This window comes from Copadichromis virginalis, linkage group LG7, assembly GCF_057382275.1.
Source record: "Copadichromis virginalis isolate Kocher_CV1m ecotype Utaka linkage group LG7, C_Virginalis_male_GT1.1, whole genome shotgun sequence".
Classification (NCBI taxonomy): Eukaryota; Metazoa; Chordata; class Actinopteri; order Cichliformes; family Cichlidae; genus Copadichromis; species Copadichromis virginalis.
Window position 1 is genome coordinate 43,988,269 of NC_140624.1, and position 19,865 is coordinate 44,008,133.

Genomic DNA, 19,865 nt, shown 5'->3' on the forward strand with positions numbered 1-19,865 from the left:
TCTAGGTCTGCTGTCTGGCTTCAGCACTGTTTAATTTCCTATTCACATTGTCAGACAACAACCATATCTCCTCCTCTTCTTCTCTTCTTCTTAGTTTATCTAGTATTATTGCTGTAACAGCTCACGCCTGTCAATGGTATGCTGCAGACATATTTGACTTTTAAACAATTCCATTTGGGGATGGATCAGTTGCACAGAAATAACCGTGTAAAGACAACCTGTACACTTTCAGTCAGCCAGTGTTTCCCTCTGCGGTGGTAACTCCAGCTGAGAATGGACAGATGTTGGGCGCTGCCAGCAATCTGTCGTTCATGTCAGCTTTACAGCCTTGTCTTTCCCGCTGAGGTCCCGACTTCACAGATGGTGAAGATTGATTTGATGAAGGCCAACCACTGTGCAGAATGTCATGATGAAATGACGATCAATCACTGCATAAGTTTAGTGTGTATTCTTAAGTGATAGGCAACAGAAAAAATCCTGCACGTGCCGATGTTGTTTCTACTTTTTTCTTTTATGGAAACTAAAACTAATTATTTTAATCCATGAGTTCGCGGGCTAATTGTTTTCTCAAATTAATAAATGATTTCATATATTAAATGGCAAAAAACGTTACTAATTGTTTTGAAGCTCAGTGCAGCTGCATGTGAACTCCAGACAATGTTGGGAAATTTCCTTAGGGACTAATAAAGTATTCTGATTCTGAAAATCAAATTGGGGTATTGTTCACAGTTGGTCGTCTGTCTGGACATACTTTGCTGAAGATGCTGGTTGGGTGAAATGTGCAGTAAGAAGCATTACATGCCCTCATGGTTGAAAACCTAGCAGACTACCCGCTGACCCCCTGACTGAATACAAAGTAATCAATAGCTGCAGCCCTAGTACACATCATTCTCTTGCAACTAGTTGTCAGATGGTCATCAACTGGTCTCTAGGCCTGTGTGACTGAGGCTTACGAGGGACCCTCCAGGGTCAGTTCTATCTAAAATAACAAAATCAACCAACTGTTAAACTCCTTACTTGGACTTTTTCCACATGTATGCTGTTGGCATCGTTCAGCACCGCGGACAGCACTTGACAGTGTGCTATTCCAATATGTTAATGCTTTAATTGAAGCATGTCACCTTTGAAATCACAACAGTTCTTGCCTCCGTTTAACTTTTTATTCTGTTCAGTAGAGATTGAGGTGACTCTCTTAGGAAGATGGAGAACAAAAAGATATCCTGCTGATGGAGAAAGCGGAAGAGTCCCAGAAATATGGTCTTAGTTGATGTGACGTAGCGTGCCAAGTTATATAACTTGTTCTTTCATTTAGGGTCTATAAGTCTCTAATGGTGATACAGTTATAAGTTATAAACAACACATATTTTTAAAAAAATGTAACTTGCACTAATAATGCTTAACTGCACGAAAATAGCAAAGTAATTAAGTGTAACTGAATCCTGTTAAATCAGTAATACAACTCTACTTTTATCTAGTTGTAAAAACAACACCATTAAAGTATTTTATGTCAGTAATAATCTTTTTACCTGGATGCCTTTTGTAAAGATACTGTGCACTTGTAATTGGCTTTAGGTGCAGCTATGAACGCAGAAGACCTTACTGTAAGCTAAGCATGCTTGATGTGAGCCAAACTACTGCAAAAATGAATTAATTTGGACTTCTGCAGCAAGTGTGGGAAAACTCTGAGGGAAAATAATGAGGGAAAAGAGAGAAAGATGCCAAGAGATAGAGCAAGAGAGGGAGAAAAGGACAGAAAACATCTGGTCAGTGGCTCTGTGGTTTGATGTTGGGGTCTAGATTGACAACACACAATGCGCACATTCCACACACACACACACACACACACACACACACACACACACACACACACACACACACAGAGTATGTTTCTGAACCCTCTGTCACTGCACTGATGTTTTTTAAGCTGTATAATCATTGGTCTGTGGTAACGGTATGCACATTGCACTAATGAACTAATAATGAGTTACCGATCAGTTTCCGACTGATCTCTTCATTGCATTGCCCTGCAGTCTCGTTGTTTTGTGTAACCGTCCTAACAAGACTCAGATGTTGGAAGTCAGTTGTCCGTGAGGGAAAAAAAAAAGCTTCATCACACCAGAAAACAATTTTCTGGATTGAGTGAAGCACCACATATTGGATTTTTTTTTCTAAACTATTTAGGAAAGCTGCAGGGGTTTCCCTCTCTGGAGCTGCTGTCATTCAAATGTTGTTTACTCTACTTCAAGCGACATGTGATCCCAAGATTGTTTTCATTCAGCGCAATGAATTTTATAGTAACGGCAAATATATATTTCCAAATACTGCGCAATACATAGCATGATCCCGCTGAAAAAATAACTATCTGTCGTCACCACAGTTGCAGTAAGTCTTGTATATTTTAGTCATGTTGTAAAAGCAGTGCTGTGCTAATGATGAAGTGTTTTAGATGTGGCCACGTTTCTCAAAAATCTTTTTCTTCTCTTGTAGGAAAGGAATTAGTTTCATTGTCTCGTGGTTTTGGCTAAAATTTGCGTTGCAATCTGAGGCCAAGCTTCAAAGTCCCAGAGAGCTGAAGAGCAGATCTGGGATCAGCACCCAAAGCTAATGGCTGTAATCGTATTTATTCCCAAAGAGCTGTGTGGATTTTAGAACAGCTAATTTGAATGGCTTTGCAGACTCTCGCCCACATGAGCTGACGCTGGTCCCCTCCGGCTCCGTTGGTCATGCCTTGGATAAGTCCTGATTGCTCATGCCTAGGAGGAGAAAGCCATTACGGACCAGAAGTTTGGCGCGCTGATTCTAATTGTTTCATTGCGGTTGAGCTGGTGGCTTTGAACTCATTATGGTCTTCAAACTAACTCTGCAGAAATGACCCTGGCATTTAACTTTAATTACAAGAACATTAAAGCTGTTACAGATAAAAGGAGCTCCTGCGATAAGCTAACTTACAGATAAACTATGGTTGCGACCAAGCTGCGGAACAGATAATTCTCAGCGAATGCAAACCATCAGTGACAACTTTAATAATCCCAAGCACTTTGATTACAATCTGTTTCAAGCAATGGTTTGAATGGTTTAAGCAAATCGGAGTCCACTTTAAAGGTAGTTTTACTGCCCCTCCCACTGAGCGAATTATTTTTGCCATTTAGTTGCAATGAAATGCAAACAAACATGGATCAGCAGGTTAACTGCAGCAACGAGAAAAACATGAGTAAACACTTATTTGTCAGTCAGTTTGAGAAGGTATGCTAGACTCTTGAGCAAAGACACACGATGTTCAGATCGCATAAACAAAGAAGTTCTGAGACGGTGACCTGGAACAATAAGGGTGATTTATGGTTCACACACCACAGTATTTCCGATGGTCTCTTGATACTAAAAAAGCTAAAACAAAAAACAAAAAAAAGCACATACAGACAACACTGTCTTCAAGTAATAATTCCCTTCAGATAACGACACACTTTAAAGTTCTGATGATCTGGTTTCTGTCATTGACTGGAATGTTTTATTGTTTAGAAATTAAAACATACAACATCATATGAGCCACACATGAGGATTTTCTTGTGAAGGGAGAACCTTTGCCTTGGAGGCCTGATTCAGCTCACTATTGGATAACACTATTGGATTCTCTAAAGGATTCTTGAAAGAGATTCTACAGCCTATTTCACACTGGACTGAAAAGCTTTCGAACACCCATTAACATCTGGCTTTTGTCTTCTTTATGAACGAGAACAATTTGCAGTTAACAATCAGGTCAAATGGCTTTGCAGTATTTATTATCTTGCAAAAATAGAAACATATGATGATGCTGTCACCTCTACTGGTAACTTCAGCGACTCTGTGATTTCAGCCAAAAATGTCATAAAAAAGACAGAAAGGAGAAAACATACCCCAGAAACCTCGTGGTGGTGAGATGCACTACCATGAGGGTTAAGAATTTTTGAAAAAACTGACACTGATCAGACAAAAAGGGTAACAACACTAAGCTGTGAGGCTCTAACAGCAGAGCGAATGGTGGGACCCTGACACCTGCTCCAATCACATGGCAGCAGCTCAGTACATTTAGGCATGTACAGGTGGTAGAAAAGGACATGCTGAAATACAAACTGAGCATCAGAATTAGTGGCGTGCAGGTCGATACTAATACTGAAAAATCGATTCTTCCAATACCAGATAGTTATATTCTGCAATCGATTCTCATATTAAAATATCAATATTTTAGTAAATTGTGGTAAATTTGTAGGTTGTCTAACAGTAACACGGTGGACAGTAACATTCATATTGGGGTCGTCTAAATGGTGGTAGGAACTACTTCTTCTTCCGCCTGTCAAAGCCACATGCCAAATATGGCTTTAAAAATGCGTCATGGCTCACGTGTTCTCGGTCACACAGTTTACAATAATGGCTGATCACAAACGGAGCCAAGACGCGGTTTGTGACACGTGTCAAAACCACAAACCTCGTCAAACACAAACAAAAGTAAATCATAAGACGGAATTTGATGATGAGATTATGATGAGGCAAACTGAAGGCGAGGAGAGCGAAGGTCAGGGACAGGGAAGGTCTTTAGTGGTGTAATTTTGAAAGGTGGCTTAGGCTTATGTTGATGTTTAAACAGCGGGTATTCCCTGCATCCTTAAAACTACAGAATGACATTTTTTTCAAAGTGACATTAATAAATATGGTTCCAAAATATGTAATGAAATAAATACATGCCACAAAAAATACCTGTGCGAGCTAGGTGTCATTAAAATATGCAGTAAAAACAGCTATTATTGGCTTTAAAAAATAAAAATACATATAAATATACACACAACTCAAAAACATTTCATACATATACAAATGTTTTCAGCCAGCTTAGATATTTTGTTAGCATTTCAGTCAAATTGTGTGGCAACTACTCAGTATTTTCCTTCTAAAAAACTAATCTGAAATGAGAGCCTTTATCGCCTTTTTTGACAAAAGAAATTGTTTTTGTAACCACCTATTCAATTTTACCATTTACTTTTGTTTTTAGGCTTCCAACTGGCTAACATTTCTGTCTGGCTCAGCAACTGTTTTCACATCACTTGACCTAATTTTCAGCATTTCCATGTGGACAGAAAGTGGAAAATCCCTGTTTTGCAAAATACCCATGCAGGTGTGGACATAAAACACCCACATTATAAAAGTGACAACGTCTTCAGGTGGCAGACTTATGATTCGTATAAACAACTGAGAAGTGATCTGACACAGGACTTCTGTTCTTCGTCCACAACTGTCCACTAATAGTAAAAAGGTGATATTTGATTTCTTAGGGGCAGAAAAGTATGATTCAATATGAAGTCAGCTAATTATAGAGCTAATTATATATTTGAAGGAAAGTGATGCCATATTTTAGTTTTCAGACACCAAACATCCCATCTGTGAAACAGACATAGCCCTCTGACATCTGCCTTACAGATAATATCCATACACCAGCAGCACTGATGCCATAATGAGCCCCACAGTCAAAAGAAGAGCACTGACAAATATTAACTTCACAGAGCACGGAGCAAGTGTGCGCAGCAGGTGTTGGGTGTTCCTCCTCAATCGGAAGTATCTGTTGCTTCATTTGTGTGCTGGCTCGCTAATGTCTTCATTATTTAACAAACTTCATTATTTAGCATTGTCATTAATGTTTAATGAGGTTAATGTTTAATGAGCATGAAGAATTGCTGTCAGTGGAAATGAGTCAGTCGAACTTTAGACAGATGAAACTGGTCCTGGTTTGTTATGATACAACCTCTACGAGTGAAGAAGCATTAACAGTTTAGGAAAAAGCGGACTCCGCTTTGGAGCACTTTCAGGTTTTGAATGTGACGTCACAAAATCTCATCAGATACGTCTGCAGCCAGTTTCACACTTAATTTATCACGTATTGGTTAAATTATAAACTGTTATTCTGTATATCAGCTGGTGCCGGGTCTGGGATTAAGTTTACATTTTGAAATGTAAACCCAAAGTTTGAAATGCTGCCCAAAGCACTGCTGACAGCTTCTTCGTCTTGTGGGATGGCTTCCATATTTTAATAATGTTACCTACATGGAAGTAATTATTGTGTGGCCCACGCAGGAGACTGAAAGCAGTCTGAAAGCAGGAATGTTAAACACAACTGCCACTGGAATTGTAAATCTCATGATGCATTTGCTTTGGTAGCGATGCTCATTTCCATGGCTTGACCGGCTGTTCACTTACTGGCAGCCAACTCAGTCGATGAAATGCATTTTGTGATATGACGCCTCATTTATAATTGTTGCACACGCACGAAAACACGGCTTGAAAGAAGTGTGTGCCATTTCCGATGGAAAAGAGAAGAATTGTAAAAACATACTTGATGGGGCCATATGCCCACCTTTGTGGAAACTTTGATCGATGTATACAGACAACACAGATGCTGAGGCAGTGAACGCGAGGCTGATATTTTCCTTTTTTAAATTTCATTTCATTTCCAAGGGAGAATCCGTGAAGCTGGAACAGGGGAGCTTAATTTAAATATTTTAAAGAATGGCACTGAAAGATAAAAACTGACAAAGAAAACATCGGCATTCAAAAAAAATGCTGATTTTTGTTAAAAAGCAATTAAAACGAACTGTTCTTTTACATTTACAGGTTTGTCTGTTTGATTTTTACACTCAAAGTTTCTTTTTACATTTTTGCTATTCAGTTTCAATTCTGTGGCACTCTTTTAGCATGTGTGAGAGGAGCAGAGTGTTGTACGTCTTGTATGCCATTTTCATATAATTTGCATCCTGCCTTTTACACTTAAGTTTTTGTCTTTCAATCCCATTTTTGTTTTGTTTTTTTGTTTTTGAAAGCATCCTATGGCACTGTTCTGGCTCCATAGAGCACCAGATGTTGGCACATCGTCTAATCCTGGAAATCCTGGAAAATGAATTCAATAGTTTATAGAAGAGAACTTTTCTAGGTGCCTCATAGAGACCGTGATTCATTTTACAGGTAACCAAGAACACTGAGCTTTATAACGCAGTATTTTAATGCAACAATAATCTTTTTGAAACCCAATCAATCAGCTGGTAGAAATGTAAATACAGAAGTAATATGGGAGAAAATGCAAAGATAATCAGCCTGCAGGGGATTTAAACTAAAAGTCCTCACTAGTTAGTTGGTCTTGGTCCATAGTGACATGGCAACACATTCAAAGTTGCTGCAGATTTTTCAGTTGCACATCCATGATCTGAATCTGCTGTTCCACCACAACCAAATGTGCTCTATTGGATTCAAATCTCTTGACTCTCGGGGTCATTTGAGTACAGTGAACTCATTGTCAAGTTCAAACATTACCCTGTTGGAAGCAGCCATCAGAAGATGGGTACACTGGGGTTATAATAGGACGGACATAGCTGTGGCATTTAAACAATGCTCAGTTGAACTAAGAGGCTTAAAGTATGCCAAGAATATATCCCCACACCATTACATTACCCCACAACATGCAGGGTGGATCCAAACTTTCTTGGTGTTCATGCCAAATTCCATCCCAACCATCTGAATGTCACAGCAGAAACTGAGACTCATCACACAAGGCAAGAACTGGTCTTTTTAAAATTTTCTGTTGTCTGATTTTGGTGAGCCCATGTGAATTTTAGCCTCTTTTTTCTGTTTTTAGCTGACATGACTGGCATGCAATACAGGTCTGCAGCTGTAGACCATCTGCTCCAAAGTCCAACGTGTAATGCATCCAGAGATGCTCTTCTGCATACCTTGGTTGTAAAGAGTTGCTGAGTTACTACTACTCAATGCAGTCTGGTTGTTTACTGCTGACCACTGGCATCTACAAAATACAATACAACATTTTAGACCATTCTCTGTAAACCATAGAGATATTAACCTGTCAACCCTCAAACCTACCTGTCTACCACAACCCTGCCACATTCAAAGTTACTTCAGTCCCTTTTCTTCCCCACTCTGATGATGCACAGTTTGAACTTTAGCAAGTCAATTTGGGTTTTTTGTGGTAGAGGATTTTCAAGCAGTGCCTCTGATCTGATTAAAACAAATCTACCTGCCTCTCTTTTGGTCATTTTGGCAAGATTTGTCAAACATGCATCGTTTAACTTCATCTCTCCTGTTATGATGTTTGAGCTAAGTCCAGTGGCGGGTGATGGGTCTTCACTAAAATATTAATGCGGGGACAGGAAATGTTGGTTCTGGGTGAATAATGCAACAGGTGGATTAGTTCTGGTTTCAGAGAAAGCGAGTGGGGGGATAAATTAATAATTATAGATGCTTCCATCAAGGTTTTTAAAATTAAATGAATTCAATTCAATTCAATTCAATTATGATGGTAAAAAAGGTTTTTTACTCACCCCTTTAAGCATTTTAGTTGTAACTTTGAGGAAAGTAACTGGTTTTGTTGTTGTTATCCTGTTCCTCAATGTAAGCTATTCCTTTTAAACTTTAGGGATACGTTGTTTATTTGAAACAAGTTAACAGAGCACTTTTTATGTAACTGTAATGAAGTTTGACATTTAGCATAAACTAGCACATCTGTCACAGTCCAGACACGTATGTAGTTAAAGAGAAACGACAGGAAAGAGGCTTACCAGAGTGAGAAGGAGAGAAGGTTTAGGGACACTGGGAAGTGGAACGTGTAGTGGGGGGGGGGAGAGGGAGGTAATTGTCTTTGATGACTGATGATTCTCATGGCTTTTTGTTTATTTCACCAGCCAGGAAGTTCAAAACAGAGGAGCCCTGTGGCCAATCAGTGGTTATCATTAAAAGGCGTGATGAGTGCCAGAACCAATCAAATGCCGGATGAAGGAGAAACAAGTACAAGATAAAATCCAGTGTATCATTATTCATTACTGCTTAAAAGCTTGGGCTCCTTAAAAAATGTCATTCTTTCCAAGGAAACATTTTTTTTGTACTGCAAAGGAAAGTAAAACCGAGACATTAGTAAGGTTTAAGACAATTATTTTTCCTTAGAATAATTATTTTATTTTTTAAGCTTATTCATCACGTCCCTGCAGACCACAAATGACAGTACTGATACTGTTCACATATGGACACGACAGTCATGAAAATTACACTACACTACATTAGGGCAATTATTGTGACAGGTGGAATGTAGGTTTCCACCTAGAAACAATTTCTAAGCAGCAGCAGTTGAAAGGTCCTTGGTTACCACTTAAACGTTTTGGAAGGGCAACCGTCTATAGGGAGGATTCTGGTGGTTCCATTTAAGAATAATGGATGCTAACGTGGTCCTGGGCACTGTTTGCCTAGACAAACCTTAGGCTACAGTCCCACACATCAACACGAATCTGAATCGTAATGAGGACACATATACAGGATTTCTTCTAGTATTTATGTAGCAAAACAAAGCAAAGATAAAAACCAGCTCAAAGAGACTTCACAGTGATCACCAAGGCGATTTTAAGGTAGAAATATTAACGTAAAAAGGAAAAGACTATCTCTCAAGTGCAGAGTGTGTCCTTGGGCAAGACGCTTCACCCGTTGCCTACTGGTGGTGGTCAGAGGGCCAGGTGGCGCCAGTGTCCGGCAGCCTCGCCTCTGTCAGCGCGCCCCAGGGTGGCTGTGGCTACAATGTAGCTTACCATCACCAGTGTGTGAATGGGTGGATGACTGAATGTAGTGTAAAGCGCTTTGGGGTCCATATGGACTAAGTAAAGCGTTATACAAATACAGGCCATTTACCATTGATCGATGGTCTACTGACCTCACAGCCCATTGTTCGTCTGTGGTGCTAGTTTCATTCATTGTGCAAAGGTACTGTTTATAAGGTTGGGAAAACCTGCATCAACTGAGACTGAAGAAGTCACATGTATGAGTGACGAACCATCCAGATGAACAGAATCAACTTTTTGGGATTTCCGTATCTGGATGATTGAGCATGCATCAGACATACGTTATGTAACTTTTTCTTCCTTTTCTTTCTTTCTGATGATCAAATAGTTCCAAGTGAATATTGAGTAATATGTTTACTCGAAATGTCTGCCACTAAAACACACAGTCAAACACATCCAGTTCCACAAGCTTTTTTCCTTCTTGGCCACCACCAAAGTTCACACGAGAAATCCTCTGTAGGGGACATCTGAGTAACTCCCATGACATGCAGGACTGTATCAGGCAGGAGGTAAAATGGAGGCCAGGTGTGTGTGTGTGTGTGTGTGTGTGTGTGTGTGTGTGTGTGTGTGTGTGTGTGTGTGTGTGTGTGTGTGTGTGTGTGTGTGTGTGTGTGTGTGTGTGTGCATGAGCAAGCACTCAGGGTTTATTTGGCTAAAATGCTCCCAGACCTTTCAAACATGAACACTCCTGCTTTTGACAGAACAGCACAACACCTTTTCTTCATTTTAAGGAACACCCTCTGTGTTCTCTTGACCTTGTTGCTTCCGCAAATGCACCCACCTACAAGCTTGCACACTTACTGACACATAAACACACACACGGAAACGGTATTATATACACAAACTTTTGTATAAAGGTCAGATGAGGGTGAGTCATCAAGGGAAAAAGTTCATCATCTCTTTCCTAATGTTACACTGGATTTTTGTAACCTCCAACCACACAGTAACAAACACACACCAACACACTTGCCCATTACGTTGTTCATTTGGAAGAGGACACCTGTCTTGTTCCATGTACTAAGGTAGGGTTTCAGGTGTCGGTTTCAAGTGAGCCATCAGCACCTCCACCCACCTGCACACACTCAGTCACGACTAGCATACAACTTTATCTTTATCTTCTACATATATGAACGTATGGCAGGTGGAGACATCCCACCTCCCCCACAAAACATGCTAGTGAGGGGAGAAAGAGGGTGACACCAGTTGAAAGGATGAAATTATGTCTGGTCTCAGATGAGAGAACAAACTGAGGCAGACAAAGCGCTGTGATGTGGTGAAGCCATCCAGCCATCCCCGGGTACACAGGTAGACAAAAGAGAGTCAATTCAAAGCCCTGCAAACTGTATTCTGTCTAGACATGCGAAAAACCAAAGCAAAAAAGAAAAAAGTCCATACAGAGCAGAGGACATTCCTCTGTAGGTAAGACGAGAACAAAAAACTATAAAGCTCAAAATGTTTTAAAAGCACTTTGAGCACTTGAATTAACCTGTTAAGTATTTGTCTCTATAGTGGGCACTTTAAAGATCAAACATGTGGGATTGTTTTACAGTTTTTTCTATGATTTGAGGTATTTAAAAGTATAGCTCCTGTTTTTCTAAGACATCTTAAGGGTTTTTTTCTTTTCACTTAATTCGGCTAAGATATTGCATATGTGTAGGTCTTAAAAGTTCTTTCATAGGTCCTGAGAATATATTAAGGTCTAATTTATAATTGTTTGTGCCAGAGATAGTGATTGCCATCTGTCAAATTACAGTCACATATTGTTAGCTAGATTTACAAGTAAATCATGAACTGCTCTCTAGAATATGTTTTCAAGTATAATATAGCCATTTTCTTGCCTTTTTGTTATGTTAGTGTTGCTACTGTAAGCATTTTTTTCTTACATCCATCCATCCATTCGCTTCTGCTTATCCTTTTCAGGGTCACGGGGGGTGCTGGAGCCTATCCCAGTTGTCATAGGGCGAGAGGCGGGGTACACCCTGGACAGGTCACCAGTCAGGCTAACACACAGAGACATACAATCATTCGTACTCACACTCACTTCCGCATTCACACCTATGGGCAATTTAGAATAATCAATTAACCTATCCCCACAAACTGCATGTCTTTGGACAGTGGGAGGAAGCCAGAGTACCCAGAGGGAACCCACGCAAACATGGGGAGAATATGCAAACTCCACACAGAAAGACCCCGGCCTGATGGTTGAATTGAACTTTTTTTTGCTGTGCGGCAACAGTGCTAACCTGCGCCTTGATTTGTCACACCCTTTTGTAACCCCAACATATCTTATCACAGCAGTGCAAGAGTTTTGGGGTGTTGTCTGGGCTCAGTTTCTGATTGACTGAACCTGAAAAGGTTTGCATTTAAGCAAGCCTGAGGTTTGCCTTTAATGAGAACTACTACTTGCTTGACCTCATTACGCTCCCCTTGCTGTTGTTTTAGCTTAGGGTCGAGTGAAAAGGTCCAGAGTCCAATCAGCAACCCCCTGGCAACCAACAGTCACGTTTCCCAGCCAGTTTGCAAGTGGTTGTTGGAGTTTGTGGGCATTTGTTAATCGGTCATAAAGAGGACGTTGCAGCAAAAAAACCCTTGCTTTGGCTACTAGCAGATGGCCATCATCGTCTGTATTTTGCATAGAAGATGCCACCTTGTCTGCAGACACTCACCAACTACTCACTGAGCTATAGTAAAATTATGAAACATGTGATGCAAACTAAGAAAAATTGGAAAATACACATTTTTCACTAGTGATCAGAGGTTGACAAGGGGTTGTCAAGTAATGTCTAGGTCTATGTAACTAAAATTGCTCAGTAATTTTTTAAAAAGCCTGAAGTCTTGGCATAACATAAATGGGGGGTTATCCGGGATCTTTTGGACTCTCTGGACTGTTTTTGATAGGGTAAACGATAGTTAACCTAAGATGTTCGCTATTATTGAGAAAACACTCTTAGCATTTACTTAGAAGTGATCACCTGGCCCGTGCTTCTCTGATACTCACTATTTTCTGCAAATTTTCCCAGCAAATTTCTGCTGAATATAGGCAGATGTTTCACAGGGCTGATTTCCAACCCTAGACACTATAAGTCTAGTTTAAAACATAATCTAATTAGCATCACTGCACTGAATTTAAATTCATGTCTTCTATTCTTGATATAACTTGACATTGTCAATGAACACCACAGTCTGCTTTGCACCAACATAATGCTAACAAATTTATCCTTCCAAGTTTTTTCATGCAATAATTTAAATGATAAAATACTTAAAGTTACTTAAAGAAATTACATAAAAAGCACGACTTCAGAAATCAAAGATCCAATAGTCTGTCTGATTAAAACTTAAATGAATTTATTACATATAAGCTTTCATTTTCAAGTATATTAAATGTCACCTAATGAAAAGTTTATCTTCCTCTCTTGTCTTGTCTTTGTTTAATCGTTCTCCATCACTATGTTGCACATTAATTTTTTTCCTCATCTCTCTGAAATCGGTGACTGTATGTTTAGCTAACTAGACACACTGATACAAACTATAGGATGAAGATGAAAGAGTTTTTGTTTGTTGCACTGTTTGAAAAGTTGTATTTGAAATTACCTACCACTTTAAAACGTGTTATTCCATTGATATTAACCCTTCTTTATTTACTTTATTACTTTATTTACATCGCAACATGAACACTTTACAGAGATGAGAAGAAATAGCAGATGTTTAGAGGGCGCAAACAAGTCTGCGGAGTGTAATTATTTTCTTATCACTGAAAACTAATCTTCAACACCAGGCAACACTATTGCCTGGTGTTGCTTCCAACACCAGGCAATAGAGCACAAAAATTTAACTCATTCAGCAGTAATATGCATTAACCTGCCAATCAAATTTAATTCTCATTAAATAAAGATGCCAGAATGCTATTCTGGATCCAATCCAATTCCCTTTAATCTTGTTTGTTTGTTATTTGTCTTTGTTTTTTTAGTTTATGGTGTTTCATTGTTATTCTGTATGTTTCAAAGTTTGGCAATGTACTACATTTCTGGACTGCTGCCTGCTCACAAGTTTAGCCTTTAAAGCTGCCTTTGTGTTACAACCCGGCTTGTAAGTTTGAACAACGACTCACTCGAGAGTTTTTGGACACAAGTTTTAATTTAAAAAAAAGAAAAACACCAAAAAACCAAGACTAACAAAAGGAGTGTCCCTTGCACGCAAACCTCTGGTATGCTTTTATCCACACTTCATCAGGTGCAGAAAATAAGCAGTTAAGACCAGACAACACCCTAAAACACTAGCACTGCTACCCCAAGGCAACTAGGGCTTAGATGAATATGACAGCAGTCCGTTGTTGATCTAATAGGTAATTGTTAACATAGTACTCACACATGCAAACACTGGAAACAAGATCACAACAACATATAAACAAAAATAACTAAAATAACCATCACAGAACTACTAAATTAACAATTTTAATGATTCCAAGGAGTCTTTAATATTTTATCCCTTTCTTTGTGCTTACTGCAAACTAAATGCTTTTTTAATCATAAAGATATCACCATTTACACTGTTCAGAAATCAATTGAACAGTGTAATTGTAGCTATAATTGAAGCACTGCCAATAGCCACAGCTGCTACTAATAGGAAGTTGATCTAATAAACACACATTGTACAGTGAAGTTGCAGAGCCATTTCTTTCCATACCATGAATCAAATCACAAAGTGAAAATACAGAGATTAGGGTGTCCTAGTAATCCTGTGGATTTGGATAGTGCCTCCCCCTTTTTTTTTTCTTTTTTTTTTTGCTGCTTTCCTGAATGTTCTATACTGTCACTATCAAATACAGACTGAAAAAGCTCAACATGCTTCAAAAGGTAGAGAAACTCGATTCAGGGCTTCATACGTTGAGTGGTGGATACTGAAGATTCGCAGGAGTGTATTAATTCCAGTATTATGTTCTCACATTTTGAAGTTTTACAGCATGTTATAAACTTACAGAAGTTTGTAACACTAGTTACCGAACTGCTGTTGCGCTTGTGGCAGTGTGCAAAATGTCTACAACAAGCTCTACACTTTTCTCTCTTTTGTCGAGAAATGATGTTTTGACATTTATATGCACACATCATGCGGCATTCTCCTTCTAGTCCTAATTTGTTTGTGACGGTTGATTGATGATGTAAGTTGTCACTTTACAATAATAACAGACTTGCGAGCTTTTACAAGGCTAACACGAGCACCTTTGATCATGTTCTGTGAGCCACTTTGATTCCATGCTGGGCCTCACAACAACAAATGCATCTGCAGCATCAGAAGAAGCGCTGCTGCCAGAGATAGCACACACTTCCAGACGCACGGGAACCTGCGGCTTTCAAAACCACAACAAACACTTGCTCCAGAACTAATCCCATGTCTGTATGCAGTGTTTTCTCCTGTTTACACTCAGTAATGATAGGGCCATTAGACATGAGACTTGGTCTCACATAAAAGGAGTCATCACGCTTCATCATCACAGTGGTCTGTTGCGTGTAATGAACACAGTGAGGCTGGGCTTCCCCTCCTCTGCTAACTTGAGTCATGGATTCCCTCCACTGTTGCTCCTCACGTATCCTGGTTGCAGGTGAATCCACATATGTAGATGCTTTAGTCCTCAGTGGACCACTGCAAAGAGGAAAATAATAAATTAAGTTTGCAAAACAGAAGAAACATGTTATGTAAACCATCAAGGATAGGCAGGCAGTCTATACAGACAGATAGATAAAACAACGTCAGTGCTGCCTTGTATTGATGATGATAGAGTTCATCTCCCAGAGCTACTCTATGTTGATTGGAGTGGGCAGGAAAAAGTGGAGTTTGGAAATCACAGGACTAAGCATTTGACTTGATTTCAACATCCAAAGAGATGTTTTACTAAGTAGAAAGTGGAATGTTACTGCGTTGTTTGCCAGAGTGGATTACATCAGTGCCCCACTCGTCATAGCAATGTAATTGCACTTCAATTTCCGTCTGTGTGCTGAAAAAGAAAAATAAGGAAACTCATCAGTCACAGAACACAACATATGCTTTGCAATCCATAGATGGTTGGCTAGGATTAGTTGCTCCTAACCCAGTCTGTCCCACAGGTAGGAAATGCCTGCTGGTTCGGGCATGACCACTTGTATGCTGCAGACCTCCATCTGCAGTACACAGACAGAAATTTAGAGGTATATCTTATAAAGTTTAACCAATATGCTCAGCCTTTTAGCACAGCGGGGACTCCTTTACACATTACTTTGCTACTGAGTGGGCATGCCCTTTTAGACTTAACAATACTCAAAGAGTAACATAACAGTACTATTCCCTCTTGTCAGGGGCCAAGAGGCCTGTACGTAGGAGTGGAGCCAAAAGCAGGCCCCATGGACAGTTAGATTGCAAATTTAAGAAAGCCGATTGAACACAGTGACATTAATTGTAGGCGTGGGAATGTAGCGAGAGTCTTTGGTGTGAAGGCAACTGAAACAGAGGGAGAGGGTGGTTAATTCCAGGTTGGTTTGAAGGATGAAGGCTTACTTGCAGGTGGAAGATGAAAAGCTCTGTGGACGGTGACTAAGTGAGCGTCCAGCTGAATGGTGAGGTGAGTGAGGTTCTCACCTTGTATTTCCAGAGTTCCAGAGGAGGAGTCAAGCAGGTGAGAGTGGTGAGTAGTTGAGTTTCTAATGAAGGAGCTTACAGGCATACACACAGACTTTAGCACGAGTGACCAGCATCTAGGGGATTGTACTGCAGGTATGTCCAATCTGAGTCTTGGAGAAAGGAAACTGGAGGCGCAAAGAGACATAAATAAGTAATTCAATTCAAATCAATTCAATTTTATTTATATAGCGCCAAATCACAACAATAGTTGCCTCAAGGCACTTTATATTGTAAGCTAGACCCTACAGTAATACATTCAGAGAAAAAAAACCAACAATCATAAGATCCCCTATGAGCAAACACTTTGGCGACAGTGGGAAGGAAAAACTCCCTTTTAACAGGGAGAAACCTCCAGTGGAACCAGGCTCAGGGAGGGGCGTGGCCATCTGCTGCGACCGGTTGGGGTGAGAGAAGGAAGACAGGATGAAGTACATGCTGTGGAAGAGAGACAGAGGTTAATAACAGATATGATTCAATGCAGAGAGGTCTATTAACACATACTGAGTTATAGTTATAAAGGTGACTGGAAAGGAAATACTCAGTGCATCATGGGAATCCCTCAGCAGTCTACAGCTATTGCAGCATAACTAAGGGAGGATTCAGGGTCACCTGATCCAGCCCTAACTATATGCTTTAGCAAAAAGGCTAATCTTAAAAGTAGAGGGAGTGTCTGTCTCCCGAATCCAAACTGGAAGCTGGTTCCACAGAAGAGAGGCCTGAAAACTGAAGGCGCTCCCTCCCATTCTACTTTTAAATACTCTAGGAACAACAAGTAGGCCTGCAGAGCGAGAGCGAAGTGCTCTAATAGGGTGATATGGTACTACAAGGTCATTAAGATAAGATGGGGTCTGATTATTTAAGACCTTGTATGTGAGGAGCAGGATTTTGAATTCAATTCTGGATTTAACAGGAAGCCAATGAAGGGAAGCCAAAACAGGAGAAATATTCTCTCTTTGTAGTCCCTGTCAGCACTTTTGCTGCAGCATTTTGGATTAGCTGAAGGCTTTTCAGGGAGTTTTTAGGATATCCTGATAATAATGAATTACAGTAGTCCAGCCTGGAAGTAATAAATGCATGAACTAGTTTTTCAGCATCACTCTGAGACAGGATATGTCTAGTTTTAGAGATGTTGCGCAAATGGAAGAAAGCTGTTGTTTAATATGTACATTGAAGAGCATATCCTGGTCAAAACAACTCCAAGGTTCCTCACAGCGTTACTGGAGGCCAAGGTAATGCCATCCAGAGTAAGAATCTGGTTAGATACCATATTTCCAAGATTTTCAGGGCTGAGTACAATAACCTCAGTTTTATCTGAACTAAGAAGCAGAAAGTTAGCGGCCATCCAGGTCTTTATGTCTTTAAGACATTCCTGCAGTTTAACTAATTGGTGTGTGTCATCTGGCTTCATGGATATAGAGTTGGGTGTCATCTGCATAGGTGTGGAAATGTATGCTATGTCTTCTGATGATGCTGCCTAAGGGAAGCATGTATAATGTAAACAGAATTGGTCCTAGCACTCAACCCTGTGGATGCAGGTCTAGACTGCTGGGAAAATTCTCTTAAGTGTTTCTTGTTCAGTCACCTTTTTCACTCGATGTGTGTTTATACACCTCTCTGCATTTAACTATTAGTTATTATTAATCTCTGGCTCTCTTCCACAGCATGTCTTTGTTCTGTCTTCCTCCCCTTACCAATATCCATTTTTGGCTGATGGCCTCACCTCCCTGAGCCTGGTTCTGCTGGAGGTTTCTTCCTGTTATTAGGGAGTTTTTCCTTCCCACTGTCACCAAAGTGCTTGGCCATAGGGGGTCATATGATTGCTGGGGTTTCTTTGTGTTATTGTAGGGTCCTACAGTGTAAAGCACCTTGAGGCAACAGTTGTTCTTGTATACTGCTATATAAATAAAATCTAACTGAATATAACTTGAAAAATATTGTTTTTTCTGAGAGAATTTAGCATTACCAAATTATCAATAGTAGATTCAGTGACAGAGACACCAAGTCCCCTCACTGACTGGATCAAGGCTTTTGGGTTTTTATCATTTTAATCACTGGTCTGTACAGTACTTTGCAAAGTGGTTTATAGAAATGTGCAAACAAACATAGATATCAGCTTTAAACACACTGGTTCAGATTTCCAAGATAACTTTTCACCCATGAAAATGATAGTAGGCAACACCTACCTCCAGACATATGTTTTGTTTTTTGTTTTATAATCATTCATGATCAACAGTGTCAAAGGCCTTTTTTAAGACAATAGCCCCGTTGCTTAGCCTATATTACTGTTGTTTTTAATCAACAAACTATTAGTGCATATGCTGCAGTTCTGTTGGGTCTAAACTCATATTGCTGTTAGTGTAGCACATTATTTGTGACAAATACATTATACAGTCTCCTGCAGAATATTTTTTAATTTTCTGAGAGAGTAATGAAATAGATCTCTAGCCTTATAAATTGGTACAATCTGTGTAGCTGTTTTCATTTTTTTTTAGCAAAAACACCACTATCTAAAAATGTGTTACAGATGTAAGTAGATTCAAACCAAGTCCAATTATTTCTTGGCCTTAAATAAGTTTACTCTATCAATGATTTTCTTTTCATCGGTATCCCTCATAAAAACAACCCAATTACTTGTTAGTGTTATTCCTTTTTTTTTTTTTCCTTTTTTGCTTCAGTGATCTTCCCTCAGTTTTGCAACTTCTCTGGCCAAACCGGGACCAACACTGACAATGGAGCCATTAAAACGATTTATAATTTCATGTGTCATTGGTAGCTGTGTCTTTTATTAGGAAATTATTTTCGCATTCTAGTTTTGTTTTTTTGGTTCTGTTGTTAAAAGTGTCAATTAATACTTCCCATGTGTTCATATTATTTTGTTATCCTTTAGTAGTAGTAAAATAAATTGATAGTAATCTATTTTAAAATTTCTCACAGTTTTTCAATTTACATTTTTATTTTTATTGGTTTGATCAGGTTTTTTTAATTCTTTACACAGCAGAATTGTTTTTCTTACATTCATGTTGCATTCTCTTAGTCAGCCATGGTTTCTTGACATTATCAGTATAAGTTGCATTGTTATCTGTAGACAATATCGACACCTATGTGTTTGCATAAACTGCAAAAGGCAACCTCCTTCTTCCGCAAGGTCTTTAACCTGGTCATACCTGGAGTATATAAAGAAATCTAACCAGTGAATGTAAAAGACAGTTAACCTGGAACATCAGCTAACAACAGCTAATGAGGGGGGGGACTATCACTGTCACTGGTCAGTATCAGGCTCTTTTCAAAACGTTTTACAGCCTCTTCCAGAATAATGGATGCTTCTCATCGTGCATTGACAGCTGAGGTAAACAGTGAACTGACAGCCTTCAACAGATAGCGAAAAACTCTGGGACACATCCATTTATCTCCCATGGCTGACTAAAACACGACTAAACATGACTAAACATGACTAAAAATTTGGAGGTCTAAGAAAGCAGATCTCAGCTGACTGCAATCTGCAATCTACATCTAACAGTGAAAATGTTACACTGTAACTTTAAATATTAAAAACATGCACTTCTTGAGTAAAAAGTTCATGGTTCTGTGTCA